Raw genomic sequence first — 14248 nt, 5'->3', positions numbered from 1 at the left:
TGGGGGCTTGTGTGTTTCCATGTCGAAATATATGAGCTGCTATAGGCTAATATTGCCGCGCGGGTTTGTTTATACGTGGAGGCAAAGGGTTAAAACTCGGGCGCTTCGGTGCTGCGGAGCTCCCGATTGGCTGGCAGGTTGCCAGAGCACCGTCAATCACCGAGTGTAAACAAGGCTCTGATTGGCTGCTGGCCAGTCCGCACTGGGCTGCCTGAAAAAAGCAATTACTGCCCTTGCGGTTTCAAGGCGGCCCCGTGCTGAACGATGAAAGGAGATAAGGAGGGGCGGTTTCAAGGCGCCCCCCACGGCGAACCCCGTTGGCCCCAGAGCAAAAGGAGAGTCAAGAGTGACTAAATCAAAGGGAATACGGTTAAAAACAACAACAAAAAAAGGTAGGGGGGCAAATTACACGTTGTAATTTAGGGGATAGATTCGCGGAATGGTGCAATAACAACTTGTTTTTTTAGAAAATGGAGGCGAGGACGGCAACAAGAACCGGAAAGCAACTATTTCTCTACCGAGAGGGAGCTCTTCTTCTTTCTTTTATGGTGGAAGAAAAGTTTTGTCTACAAAGGAGACAGCGGGAAGACGGCCGAATGTGGGGTTTTTTTCTTTTGAGTTTTAATAAACAGAATAAAAGCATTTTCTCATCTAAACGTTAAAACGGTGACACCACTGTATAGTCGGAACCGAGCTTTCATTTTGGGCGGCACGCACGCGGTGTTTTGACCAAAAACTTTTTCTTTTTTTATTGCCAACTAATCAATAACTAAGTGGACATTTCCGGGTTCACGCGGGAGTATAAACTGTAGGTCCGTGACGATAATAAGTTGGTCTTTAAATTGTTTGTGAAAGGGTGTCGGAGGGTTTTTGTTTTCAAATATTCCATAAAATATTATATATAAAATATTCCATAAAAATATGGAAACATTTTTAATTAGAATATTTAAATATATGTCATTACTTTGGCTAAATGTTCGAGTCCTATTACAAAAACACACAAAAAAGGGTCATGTTTCATTCTGCAGACAAATCCTTGCATCCAGCCTGTGTGCTTTTTAGCTGAACTTTTCCACCACCGGCACCACTGAGCACGCACTTTATAAAGTATATCCAGGCTGTTCCAACTGATGTCCCTTTACATTAAAACAGAGACTCTCTCCCTTTGCTTTGGTCCAGTCCCAAACAAAACATTGGTGGGGGGAGTGGAAAGGGGGGGGGGGGGTTGGAGTGAGCCAAGCTGGTCTGCAGCCGATAGATAGCTTATAAAACTGTACTCGCGCGGAGCGAGGAAGGGGGGGGAGATCTCGACACTTTCGTGTGAGAGGAATTAATTGATACATATAAAATTCAAATCAAATAACGCCAAAGCGCGCAGATTTATCGCGGCCGTAATTAGATAATCGTTACCGTCTTTTCCCATTTACCCAGCAGCCTGCGTGTCCGAGCCCTGCACTCTCCAAAAGGCTTCAGCCACCACATTCACAGACACACACACACACACACACACACACACAAAAAGATGCACAAAGCTGGATTTTATGAAGACTCGCACTGTTGTTCAAAGTGACTATTTTAATAGCCCAAATGTGCTTTGAGGCCAGTAAGACGTCTCTAAATTATAACGCATTAGAGTCCATTAAGGTACAAATTAGCATTGTGAAAGCTGGTGCTGTTGGTCCATCAAAATATGCAGGCTGTGTATTTACTCACCGGGCCTCAGTGTGAAGAAATAGATTTTTTTAATATATTTATTTTTAATGAATAATTATTTTTCTAATAAGGGAGTTCTATTACTTGCATGAAGGAATATATTAAAAGACCAGGTAGACCAAATATGTTTTACTTTATCTCACGCCAAACAACAAAAACTCCTGCGGAATACAGCGTAAATTTGGATCTTAATTAACCATTACAGTAAATGATTAAAATCAATGTTGACGCTTTTCCTGACTCCAAAAGCTTTTTTTTTTTTTTTTTTTGGGAGGGGGGGGGGGGTGTTTTTGTTGTTGTTGTTTTTTTTAAGGAAAATTAGAAGGAAAACGAGTACTACATCCAACCCTACTACACAGCGTGCTGGGCAATGCATGTGCAGCAGACTATACTGACTATACCTGGCCAGTAATAATTAATATTATTATTACTATTAACTGACTTCATGTCCCCGCTCAGTCTCCTGAAGGTGTTGTCCTGTGCGCTAATGACAAGAGGGACAATAATAAAGACTCCTGCTCCGCAGCTCACAAAAAAGGGCTCCGCCACTTAAAACAGAAATCTGCATTTAATTTATTTAGTGACAAGGAAAAGCCTTTTACTGCTTGATTTTTATTGGTTCTCTTTCACTTAAAAAGAAGTGGGGGGCTGGGTGTGCGGGTCGGTGCGTGCGTGTGTGGAGACAGAGACGAGAAAGCACAATACGCACACACGCACACCCAAGCCTCCTCTGGTCCGTGTGCCAGTGTGTGCTACCCTAGAAGGAGGGGGGAGAGGAATGGAGGGGGGTGGGGGGTAATTAATGCGGATTGACTGATTGCTCTTGAAACAGACCGGTCCTGCGCGCGGATTGTCCTCGAGCAATGAAGCGTTCCTGACTGACACTTTCCACCTACCCTTCTTCGCTTCCTCTTTTCCACTGCTTCTTTCCTTCTCTCGCCCTCCCCTTTCTCCCCTTGCACACTGGGAGCAGTGGGCGAGACCGCTCGAGCTCGGCCGCTTTTTCCTGACGTCCAGCCCCGGCCAGCAGAGGCACTTTTCTGCTCGAAAGCTCGGATGTCACATCTAACAACCCAGCATTTTATTTTATTTTTTAACTTTATTTTTCTACTTTTGTGGGGAGGGGGGGTTGCTTCCAGACTGTGCAACTCTATCAGTTCACTTCAGATTAGCTCTGTCTGAATATATCAACTTTAGCTATCTCGTGACGAGTCACATCACCGTAAGGAGGAATTTTCCGCACATTAAAAGTAGATAGCTAAAGGGCGTTTAAGTCGCCTTCTCCCCCATCCTATAAAACCGAATAAACGTCTGAACTGCTAAATGGGAAACATTATTTTTAAAAGGATAACCCAAGAGCCAACGGGAAACACATTGAACTGGTTGGTTTTTACATGTGTCCAAATGGAGAGCAGTCTCCACGGGAGGCCCATCGTTCAGGGCAGCCCTTCTTATTCTCACCAGATATTTCTGATAGGCCTTTAATGGTGAGAATTTCCAAACGGGGTCATTCGCCAGGGAGACGCCCCGACAATCCAAGGTGGTGCAACCCCCGTGAGACAATAGAGTCATATGAGAGGAGAAAAGAAGAGAAGCGCTGCCAAGCTTTGGGACTGTGTTATAAAATAAAGGAAGAAGAAGAAGAAAAGGGCTGTTCCTTTTCCCCGATCTTATAGCGGCTTTCTCTCTCTTTTGGTTCCCAACACATTTTAAGACATCAACCTGATCACAAAAACAAAAAACAAAAACAACAGAGGAAACATAGTGAAAACACAAGTTGACTGGACACATACAAACAACGTGACCTTTTCTCCCCTGTGTGCCGGACAGATGCTGCTGTAACGAGTCAGGAAATGCGAAATAAATAAATAAATAAAAAAGTTGCACTCCTCCACGGAAACACTGTAAAGCCGTATGTCTACTGACACCTTTAGATCGAGACACTGCGTAGCGGAGGAAGATGATGGTGATGATAATGATGGTGACAGAGGGAATGGCTTGGGAACCAAATTAGTGCCTGTCACAGAGCCATATATCCGGCTGTAACCACCGCCAGGCCTGTACGGATGAGATGAAAGCACCGGCATCTATTTATGGGCCATCAAAACACGCAGGTGGAGGCTTTAATTATCATTACCATACGAACATAAACAGCCATATCGTGTGTGACTTTGCGCTGTTTGCGCTGTAAGTTTGTACTCAGCAAAGGGTGAGGAGAGAGAGAGGTGGGGGAGTAAGCAACTTTGGGAGATGTTGCTATTATACACACAAATAAGTGGATTAAATATAACGCGTGTCTGATGTGCAGCGGGGCCACTTCAGCCTGGTACCTTCTTAATTTGTGTATTTGTCTTTTAAGACGTCGACAGCACTTCCTCCACCGCAGAGACGTGTACATGCACTCACACACTCGCGGGACGTTGAAAATGAAAGACGCCTTTGTATTTCTCTGGTTGCTCACAAAAAATGTTCATATAATACAGAGTATCTCCACGAGGGACAGTAGGGTCAAGAGGTCACCCACTTTCTGCAACGAGCCACACAGCATTTCAAGAAACGCCACTGATTCCTTTAACCGGACTTCTTTTGCAACACAGGACTTTGCGTGACTCCATCACGGTGACGCACCAGCAGCAATCTGACTGAAGAAACAAGACTTTCAGAAATCTTTCAACTCTGAGGAAGATGTTTTGAATAGTTTTGAACATACAGCCCTCAGGACGTCCTGGAGTCTGTTGCTCAAACCATAATGGAAGTCTCATTTTGAATGTATTTGATAATAATTACACAAATCACGAGATTGTGGATCATCTAAAACCCATCCAACAATAATTCGATTTGGAAGTGTGCTCATATGTGTTCAGAGATTGAGCTTTAAACAAGTTAAACAAAATTTGAAAAATGTGAAGATAACTTTAACTATAATAAAGGTATTTATTATAGTTAAAGTATATATATATATATATATATATATATATATATATATATATATATATATATATATATATATATATATATATATATATATATATGTGTGTGTGTGTGTGTGTGTGTGTGTGTACATAATGTTATTTTTTTGGTCCATACAAAATGAACACTAATTAAAGGCTACATTATAATTGGAGCAAGCTTTATTCCACCTGCTAAAAAATTTGCTGTATAATTTTAGATGATTTTGGGCCATTAAATAAAATAAAATCCTAGTAAAATAAAATACTAAATTACTAGTTTTTATTTTAGTTTTTAGGACAAATTCCAGATGTGTGTGTCTAAACGATCAGAATTAAAGGGAGTGTTTCGTTCAGACTTCCCGTGTCTGCAAACTGAAGTTTATTTTCTTTTCCTATAAAGCGTCGGTGTGTTGGCTCTGCTTGAGAACTCTGGGAACTCTGCACGCGGGCGTGAACACTGTATTTGACTTCACGTAATCACGTCGGTCACAATCTTTCGTTAATTATCTAAACAATGGATGCGTCTTTGAACGTTTATTTTTAAATAAATAAAGCACAAGTACAAAGCAATAATGCAGTGGAAACTTTGTGGTGGGGGGGCTGGAAAGAGAAATCCCTGCATCAGTCTCCAAATCCAGGATCAGTCAAAACTACCCCCCCTCCCCCCTTGCTGCCACTTTATCAAACTAAGGCAGAAATCAGACGAACTGCCTGCCAACGTTTTGCCCGTGTGTGTGTTACTGTGTGTGTTATTGTGTGTGTGCGTGTGTTGCTGTGTGAACAGAGACAGAGTGAGACAAGCAGATAAACAAGAGCTCAGTGTAAGTGCACAGTTTTGCCGCGTAACTTAATGTAACAGGAGAAAACCTGATAAATTATAACACCCAGCTAAGGGGTGTCACTCGAAGAAGTGTGTGTGTGTGTGTGTGTGTGTGTGTGTGTGTGTGTGTGTGTGTGTGTGTGTGTGTGTGTGTGTGTGTGTGTGTGAGGCCCCAACTGACAGACCTTCTCGCATTAACTTCATACTCTTAAAAGTATCCATCTGTGTCTTATGACAGATATCACACGTTTTAGGACAAACCGTTGTTGGAATCGTTCAGCCTACAAAAGCGATTCTGCAACGTTTTGTGTGTTTTTAGATCTAAATAAATAATCACAGCTGTACAATCAAACATTTACATAAATAAATAATTTCATGTACGCATACGCTACTGGACTGTGGGGCCACGGCTCAAAAAACGCTTATAGAAATGTTTAGGCTAGTTTTTAAAAAATGGCATTGAAAATACAAGAAAACACAGCGATCGATATATATTTTTTAAGAAAGCACTCCTTGAATAACGTCAAACACAAAACAACATACCACCTACCTAATAAACAGATGTTCCCCCAAAGCGCCCAGCTTTAAACTAAAAAGGAAAGAAAATCAAATGAGTCTTTCTTCCTCCCCAAAACTTAAAAATAATCGAGCTTAACGCGCATTCAACTGTGTAGCCTTAAACAGTCCTCCCATTTACTTACATGTTAACTCTTTTTTGCCGAATTTACCCACCGAGGGATTTCTCCCGTCTACAAGCGGCAGGATCTTCTGGATGTGAGTCTCCGTGAAGCTTGTATAATAGCAAATTTATGCCCGGATGACGCGTCCTCTCGCTCCCACAATGGAGCTAAAGCGCTGACATTAAACAAAAAATTGATGGAGAAACTCTCCCTTGCTCCCTCTCCCTCTCTTTCCCATGCACTCTCGTCTCCTGCAGGAGACTAGAAGCTTTCTTGCATTCTGTTTTTTTTTCCAGGGGAGGGGGCAACGGGACATCATCAGGCATGCTTATATGAGTCGCGCACCAGGAATACTCCCACTCCCATTCCCACCAACAAAGGTGTAGCTTGAGCTCACACACATTTACTCACACACTGACACACACACACCTTTTTCTCACCACTACTGTTTGTTTTCATTTGTGATTGTGCTGAACCGGATCTATGCGTGAAGGTGGAGCAGGAGGAGGAGAGCAGGCCAGTCACACATGCAACTTTCTGATATTTAGCTTTAAGAGGGGGTTTGTTTTGTTTTTTCACCAAACTGGCCTCCCTGTGCTTCCTCCTCACTCCACAAGTTTGATCAGACTACTAAACTAGGTCTACCGTTCATCTGCGTACCATGTTTTGGCCTATCACGGCGCTGTAATGGAAGGCAGACCACACCAAACTCCTTGTTTTTATTTGCGGAATAGTTCAAGTCTGGCATGAAAAGGAGCAATCAGTCCTTTCTGGAAATCTAATTGATAGGCCCATTTGTTTATAGTGGCGGTTATTTGGCAAATGGTAGGCCTAATTACCGCCTGGAGGTCACAGTTTACCCACCTTTCTTCTTTTTCTTTTCTTTTTTTAAATTCACCACCTGCTCTGTATGTAGACGCTTTCCAGAGTTTCTAAATTTTTATTTTTTTGAGGGGAGGTTTATTTCTGAAGATAAGCAAAACAAACAAAAACAAAACAAAAAACACCCAAACAAAACAACAACAACAAAAAAAAAACACCGCCATACACACACGGCTTCAATTGTAAAGCGCTATAAACGTTTAGCGCGGGCGTTAAAGAGTCCGCGGTATTTCTGCGCGTTCGCCTCCGCCGCCTTTGATCAAGTCCGAACGGTCCAGACAAGTTTGCGCGTAAAAGTGAATTTATCTCCACGGGAAGGAAGTCGAGCCTGCTTCGCTGCGTCTGCTGTGGACTGGAAAAAAAAGAAACAGAGACGTGATTTCAAATGAAATCGCACGCGAAGACCGTGCTCCCTTTAGGAAAGGCGCTTCGCTGATAAAGCGGACACCTACGTACATAAAACCAGTGAGACGCAGGATGGAGAAGAAGCTTGGAAGTGATCGCAAACTAATGTTTGTGCCGCTTGTTTGCTGGGAGTCGCCTGTCCTTCACGGACAGCACCTCAGCCACGGCTTTCTCCTCTTCTCCCCCTCCAGTGCAGCAGCCCCCACCACCACACCTCACTCATCCACCACACTGGCTGCCCCGCGGGTCACCGCTTCAGGAGCACCACGTCACCACGTTAACCCCTGCATCACCGCGTCCGCAAGCAGGGCCAAGAACCCCGTGGGCTTGTACAGAAGGAGGGAGGAGGGGATCCTCAAAAACTAGGGTGCCGAGGACCTCCAAACGCCCCGAAGGGCGGGTCCTGAGTGTCTCCAGCAAAAATGAGGAACAGGTTTCTTTTAATTTATTTCAATTCACCCAACTACAGTTCAGAATATCTGCGGTAATTAGTCTCCATTCGCTCATTTTTCTCTGTCTTTTTTTCTTTCTTTCTTTTTAGTAACGGTTGTGAATTTTCAACAATTACGAAATTTTAAATCTCGTCAACCGTGAAGTACCCAAGCCATATAAATGGTTACACAACGAACAAAAAGTGAAGTATTGCAGTCGAGAGGCTAAAAATAGCGAGCGAAGACATGAACATGCTCAAAGCAGAAAAAAAAAAGATTTACATGACAACTCTTGGTTAGATTTTTTGGGGGTGTTGGTGGACTCGTCTAAGTAATGAAACGCTTTGACAATGTGACATCAGACGTTTCCATCCCAACAGCAAGAAATATGCTTTACCAGCCCCAGCAGGCAAATGCACTTAGACAAACTCAGAGTTCAAGCTAAGTAATTCTATTATGACTCTTCCAAACCGCTGCTGCCCTCATCACAGTGTTGAAAAATATAAACTATTCTCAAGACCAAAAGCAACACAATACATACATAAATCCTTCCAGTATGGTTTTGGCTCTGGCTCTGAAAGGATTTATGGGAAGGGGAAGTGGGTAGGTCACAGCATACCCCACCCACTGAGGAACATGACCTTCATTTGTCAATGGCCCGCTGTTGCATTGTGGGTCATGCAGTTTGGAGAAAGTTATTCTCATTCCATTTTACATTTGCATAGAAGTCAACACAAGCTCGTCTAAACTACATCCTATTTTAATTTAGGTGTTCCTGACATTTACACAGCTTTTCTCTTTCCTTCTGCACGGCATTACACCCTAAAGCCTATATCTGTATCATCAAAGAAAAGAAAGTGCTTTCACTCTACTTCTGCCACTTCAAATGATTGTGTCTGTGTTTTTATCTCACACATCAGCTTCTTCAATTCTTCCACAAGACATCACAGAAACTCATTTGTTTGTTTCCTGTCACAGTTGCGAATTGCACCGTTTCAGCCGCCCCAGCAGTGCATGCACAAACTGAACTCGGACTAACCGGTTAAATATCTCCCAACCATGTCATCTCTGACAGAAAAAAACAAGAAGAATATTTCAACCAACGGCTACAGCCTGAAACGCAAACCCCTCTTCCTCATTAAAACAATCACAAACAAAGCCAGTGTGCAACTAGTTCTACCCCCTCTCACTGCTCCACACTCTGCTCATGTTGGGTAAACACACCTTAATAAGATACTATCAGAGGTGTCAGGTGGCTTTCACTCATGAATTCCTTCACATACATTAGCACCTGCTGGAACAAAGTTATTTCTTCGGGCAGTGACATGCCTCTGTTCCTTTGCTAGGAAAGTGCAAGAAAACCCAAAAAACATCTTTCTATGGTTTCGTGCTGTACTTTATATATATATATATATATATATATATATATATATATATATATATTAAAAAAGCCACACCGCGTGTCATTATGCAGTAAACATATTTACACAGGAAACATCTGTAATGCTTGTTACAAAATACAGCAGCTGCAGAGGGGACAATAGTTGCCCTTTGGAGCTTTTTGGCGCGTGTTTGCAAGAAGCTTTTAAGCCGATCATGATGTTGCACGCATATGGCAGTATTGATAAACGTGGACAAATGTTTGAGATTTCCTCCGTTGATGTGATGCTTCTCATTTGCTCTGGTGTAATACAGTTGCTCATTCTTAACCCTGTTCTGAGACAGCTCGCCTGCGTGTGTGTGTGGACCCCTGATATTTGTGTGTGTGTGTGTGTTTGTATGTGTGCGAGACACAGCTGCAGTAGGTTAAGAATCAGACATTAAACCTGTCTCTGGTTCCCATTTGAGGCCAGCTCCTCTCTGGCAAATGAAAAACACTTCAAGGTGCCACCGGACCTGAAGACGGTGCCGGTTTCAACAGCTTACATGGTCATGTGATGTTTGGAGAACGGAGATTGTTTGCCCCAGAGGCACACACACACACACACACACACACACACACACACACACACACACACACACAGGACTGCAAAGAAAGCCCCCAAGTTTATAGAGGCCTAGTGACCCCATAGGCGAGGCCAACTGGATAACCGGGATGGCTGCAAACGGGTGAGCTAAGAGAGCAAAGCATCCTGGGATATGACTTCTTGCCAAAGCACTAAATTCTTTCATCTCTGTTCTCATATTGTAATGCATATCAGTCATAAAAGTGTGTTACATCACTGGGCACACAGTGGTCCCTTTCTCTTGAATTTGCCACGAATGTCTCCGTGTCTTTATACGAGTTTGGCCTGTATGCATATTCTATGCTCCAGCATTAAAGCACAGTGTGCTGAAGTGACAAACAGAGACATCTCTTAAATGTCATGCCAGGCCATTCACCCCTCCATGCCATCGTCCATCCATCCTCATCTCTCTAAGCTTTTTTTATTGCAGCTGCTAATGTAGCAGCCAGAGCAGAAACAAAGCTAGCTTTGTGACCCCCTACCCCCTCCTCACTGTCTGCTGACGTGTTCGCTTGTTCTCCATGTCATCCCCTAGCCCTTGTTCCCCTTCCAATCTTTCACTAAAAACTTCTTTTCTTCCTTTTATAATCCCCCCCTCCTTCTTCTTCACATCTGCAGCAGCATCACGCGGCCTGGCGTGGCCGGCCTCGAGAGTCATGTGATCTCCGGGGTGGCTGTTGCCTGGGAGAAGAAAAGGCAAGTTTGTGTCAAAATCCATTTTTGGTCCAGCTGGAAGGTCACAGGTCATCTCAACTCTGATGTAATCAGAGTAAAAGTGAGTCGGCCCTTTTGTAGCTTGAGCTATCTTACCCCTCTTTTCACTGTCGTTAATACTTATCTTTCATTTCTTTGTAGCTTTTTGGCCTCCGGTCTGAGCGAAATATCTCTCTTCAAAGACTGACCGTGACTTTGATTAAAGATGCACAGATGTGGCTAGCAAAACCAAACATCAACAGAATATGAGAGACTTCAGCCAAACATGTCCGGGAGCTGGACGTTAACAGATAGACACGTCATGTAGACTTCTCATGTGCATTTCTTCCTCGAGCTGATGTTCCCAGTCTCGGGTAAGTATCCCCAGGAGTACACAGACAGGTTACTTCAACTAATCTGAAAAAGAAAGAATACAGTTGAATTACAAAAATGAGTGGACCTGTAACAGTTAACTAAAAATTATGGATATGTGGAATGTAAGAAAAACTAAACAAAGCAAACAAACATAAATCACCAAAAGAGAAGACAAAGAATTAAAGCAGTGAGTTAAATTAAGAGTTAAATCATTTGCTAATAGTATGCATAAACAGTTAAACAGCTAACTACCATTAGGAGAAAAGTTAAATGAAGTAAAACGATTAGTTAGCAGTCTTGCGTCCTGAAATTTTTAACTAAAAGCTAGCTAACAGCCGAAATTGTTTACCAACAGCATGAGGAAATTGTTAGTTGACTGAATGTATGCTCAGTGGTCACTTTAGTAGCTAAACCATGCTACGTCTTGGTTGTTTTCAGAAACGCTTTAATTCTTTGTGCCCCAGATTCAACAAGGTAGTGAAAACATTCCTCAGAGATTTTGGTACATACTGTCATGATTGTATCACACAAATCCTGTAGATTTGTTGAATGGACATCCACAAGCTCAGATGTGGTGACGCTGAGACCATTTGAGGACAGTGAACTCATTGTCATGTTCAAAACCAGTTTGAGATAATCTGAGCTTTGTGACATGCTGTGTTATCCTGCGAGAAGCAGAAAATGGATACATCGTGGTCATAAAGGGATGGACATGGTCAGCAACAATATTCAGGTGGGCTTTGGCATTTAATTGATGCTCAGTTGGTACTAAAGAGCTCAAAGTTTGCCAGTGAAATATCCCCTACACTATTCCACCATCGGCAGCAGCCTGAGCTCCTGAAATCAGTCGAATGTCACAGCAAAAATCAAGATTCAACAAACCAAGTGATGCTTTTCCAATCTTTTATTCTCCAGTTTTGGTGAGCACATGCAAATGGGATCGTCAGACTCTATGTGGTCTTCTGCTCCTGCAGAGATGCTCTTATACTCTGCATACCTTGGTTGTAACAAGTGGTTATTTGAGTGTCTGTTGTCCTTCTATCAGCTCATAGCAGTCTAGCCATTCTTCTGTGATCTCTGGCATTAACAAGGCATTTTCTCTAAAAGAGCTGCCGCTCACTGGATATTTGCTCTCTTATTTTTTTAACATTCTCTATAAACCCTGGAGATGGATGTGTGAGAAAATCCCAGTAGATCAGTTTCTGAAATACTCAGATCAGCCTGTATGGCACCAACAACCATGCTACATTCAAAGTCATTTAAAACACTTTTTTTAAGTGCTGCAAGTCTTACTACCACTTGACTGGCTGATTAGATATTTGTGTTACATGCAGTAGAACATATGTACTTAACAAAGGGGCCAGTGAGTGTGTAAACTGGTGATTTTGATGAACAGCTGTTAAATGAAGTTCAAATAGCTAAAAGTTATGGATAGACGATTGAAATAATAAGCCAGTGGTGGTTGAGACAGTTCACTTGCCATAATTGATAACTGGTAAACTGAGTGAAATCCATAAGCGTAAATGCCAAGCTGACAGTAACTTAGATCCAGTTTCAACTGGGGTCACATGAACCCATTTGAAAGTTAGATGTGATGTTGACAAAGGGATTCCTGAGTGACTCTGACAGGCCAGCGGGGGTACATCAGATGAAAAAGATATGGGAACCAGTCCTAAAGTTTAAGATGTTCCAAAACTGGAACTCACTGAGACAACACATGACTTTGTTCATACCATACATCTGCAGCTTAAAGCACAAACGCTGAATGCCCTGGTAGTTAAATCTCAGGTCACCACAAGCAACACAAATCTGTGTATTTTAGCATTTTTGTGCTGCTGCAATGCAACTGTAACTTAATGCTACTCCGCTGTATCAGGAAGCACAAGTAAAGCCCATGACAAAGCTCCTCCGTGTACTGCAGCGATCATTCTCCGTAACAGCTGCATGTGTGTATACACCCTCCACCGATCATGAGACTGAACCAATGGCAAAACCAGAGGCTGAATGAGTGAAAAGTTCAGATGATGAGTGTGCTGGTGAGAGGCAAGAGAGCAACATTTGGAAAAACTGGATCGTTTATGTGTTCTGGTTGCTGCAATTACGAATGGTCTGTATTTGCTTGTATTTCAACCAAATACGCTTCTAAGAAAAACGAGGGGGAAAAAGCGATTTGCTCTTTGTTTCAACATGCATTTGTCCATTTCTCAAATATACAACAAAAAGGTTAAAAAAATTGTTGATCTATGCAATAGAAACAAGTAATGTAATAGCAGTATCAGTTGGAGGGATACTGAAGTGACCTCTGTGATGACGAGTGAATGAAATCACATATTTTTATGTGGCTTGTTGAGGAAAGTACACGAAGCAGATGCATTAAACCATCCATCTTCCTCGGATGAAATTATTCTCCTTCTCTCATCACCCCCCAATCCCCTTCTCTCAGCCGACAATCGTCATCTCCAGCAACAAGTGGCCTCTTCCCCAGATGATTTTTTACATCCGTGGTAATGCAGTCTGTTCCTGACATGAAGCAGACTGTTCCCTGTGCTCAGGATTGATAGGTATACAAACACCAAGCTGGTTTACCGTACACAAGATTTTAAGAAGTGGTTGTACATGCACTCATTCTTAAATACACAAAACATCCACTTTTGACATCCCACCCCCAACACGCACGCTTTTTCTTGATCGACCTGAGAAAGCAAGGCGCTGGAATAAATTTTTTAGTGCCGTGGTGATGTCGCAGAGCAGCGTGGCATCACAGTTAATAGGGAGAGAGTGGGGATCATGTATAGGTCCCACATTCCCAAACCGAGCTACATGTTTAACCCAAGCAACTTCATCTTGTGCAATCTGAACAGGATATAACAGGCCTGAAAGTTCAGATGTCTGCACATAAAGTAAAAATAGATTTACAACAATGTGATATTTCTGTCTTGCAGGAAGGTTGGGATGGTGAGGGGGGAGACCTGCCGGTGAGCACGGTTGCAGGATTTCTTTAGTGGAGAAAAGGTTGGTCACAGTGGTTGTGTGGTTTCTGAACTCCCCCCTCCCACACCACCCCACACCCCTACTTCCTCCTCCTCCCAGGTGGGCTTGGTTTAAATTTGAAAGCGATCCCAGTGGAGAAAAAAAAAACACAAGTTTGGCAATTAATGGTAGTTAGTGTGCATTTTGCATCAAGTTACATCAAGTCCCCGCTTGTAAAAAGAAAAAGAAAAAAAACTTGATGTATTTAGTGTAAATGTTCTGGAGACTGACTCAACATGTCTAACAAGGCTGGTAGTGGCTG

At 42.7% G+C, this 14248-nt stretch overlaps 1 protein-coding gene and 1 long non-coding RNA gene across 4 annotated transcripts in view; one reads left to right on the top strand and one right to left on the bottom strand.

Moving 5' to 3' along the window:
- The window catches only part of bahcc1b (BAH domain and coiled-coil containing 1b), a 65895-nt gene extending 55445 nt beyond the window's left edge, over positions 1-10450 (bottom strand). Inside the window, exons 1-2 of one of the 3 annotated variants that reach the window (XM_082543449.1) lie at positions 6186-6495; positions 6035-6073 (exon numbers count right to left, since the gene is read on the bottom strand). The gene's annotated coding sequence lies outside the window, so the exon portion shown is untranslated. Of the gene's footprint in view, positions 1-6034; positions 6074-6185; positions 6496-10381 lie in introns of those variants that run through there. The other 2 variants (XM_082543452.1, XM_082543451.1) reach the window with 2 other exon arrangements.
- On the top strand, positions 264-13962 carry LOC309712568. Its single transcript, XR_014278326.1, has 5 exons — positions 264-392; positions 468-598; positions 10507-10663; positions 10744-10955; positions 13899-13962. It is a non-coding gene; the product is annotated as an uncharacterized lncRNA (long non-coding RNA).
- Positions 13963-14248: the final 286 nt, after the last annotated feature.

The sequence above is a fragment of the Aulonocara stuartgranti genome (assembly GCF_965226115.1).
Source record: "Aulonocara stuartgranti genome assembly, chromosome: 8".
Taxonomy (NCBI): Eukaryota; Metazoa; Chordata; class Actinopteri; order Cichliformes; family Cichlidae; genus Aulonocara; species Aulonocara stuartgranti.
Note: the sequence above shows the minus strand (reverse complement) of the source record. Positions and strands in the feature narration are given on the sequence as shown.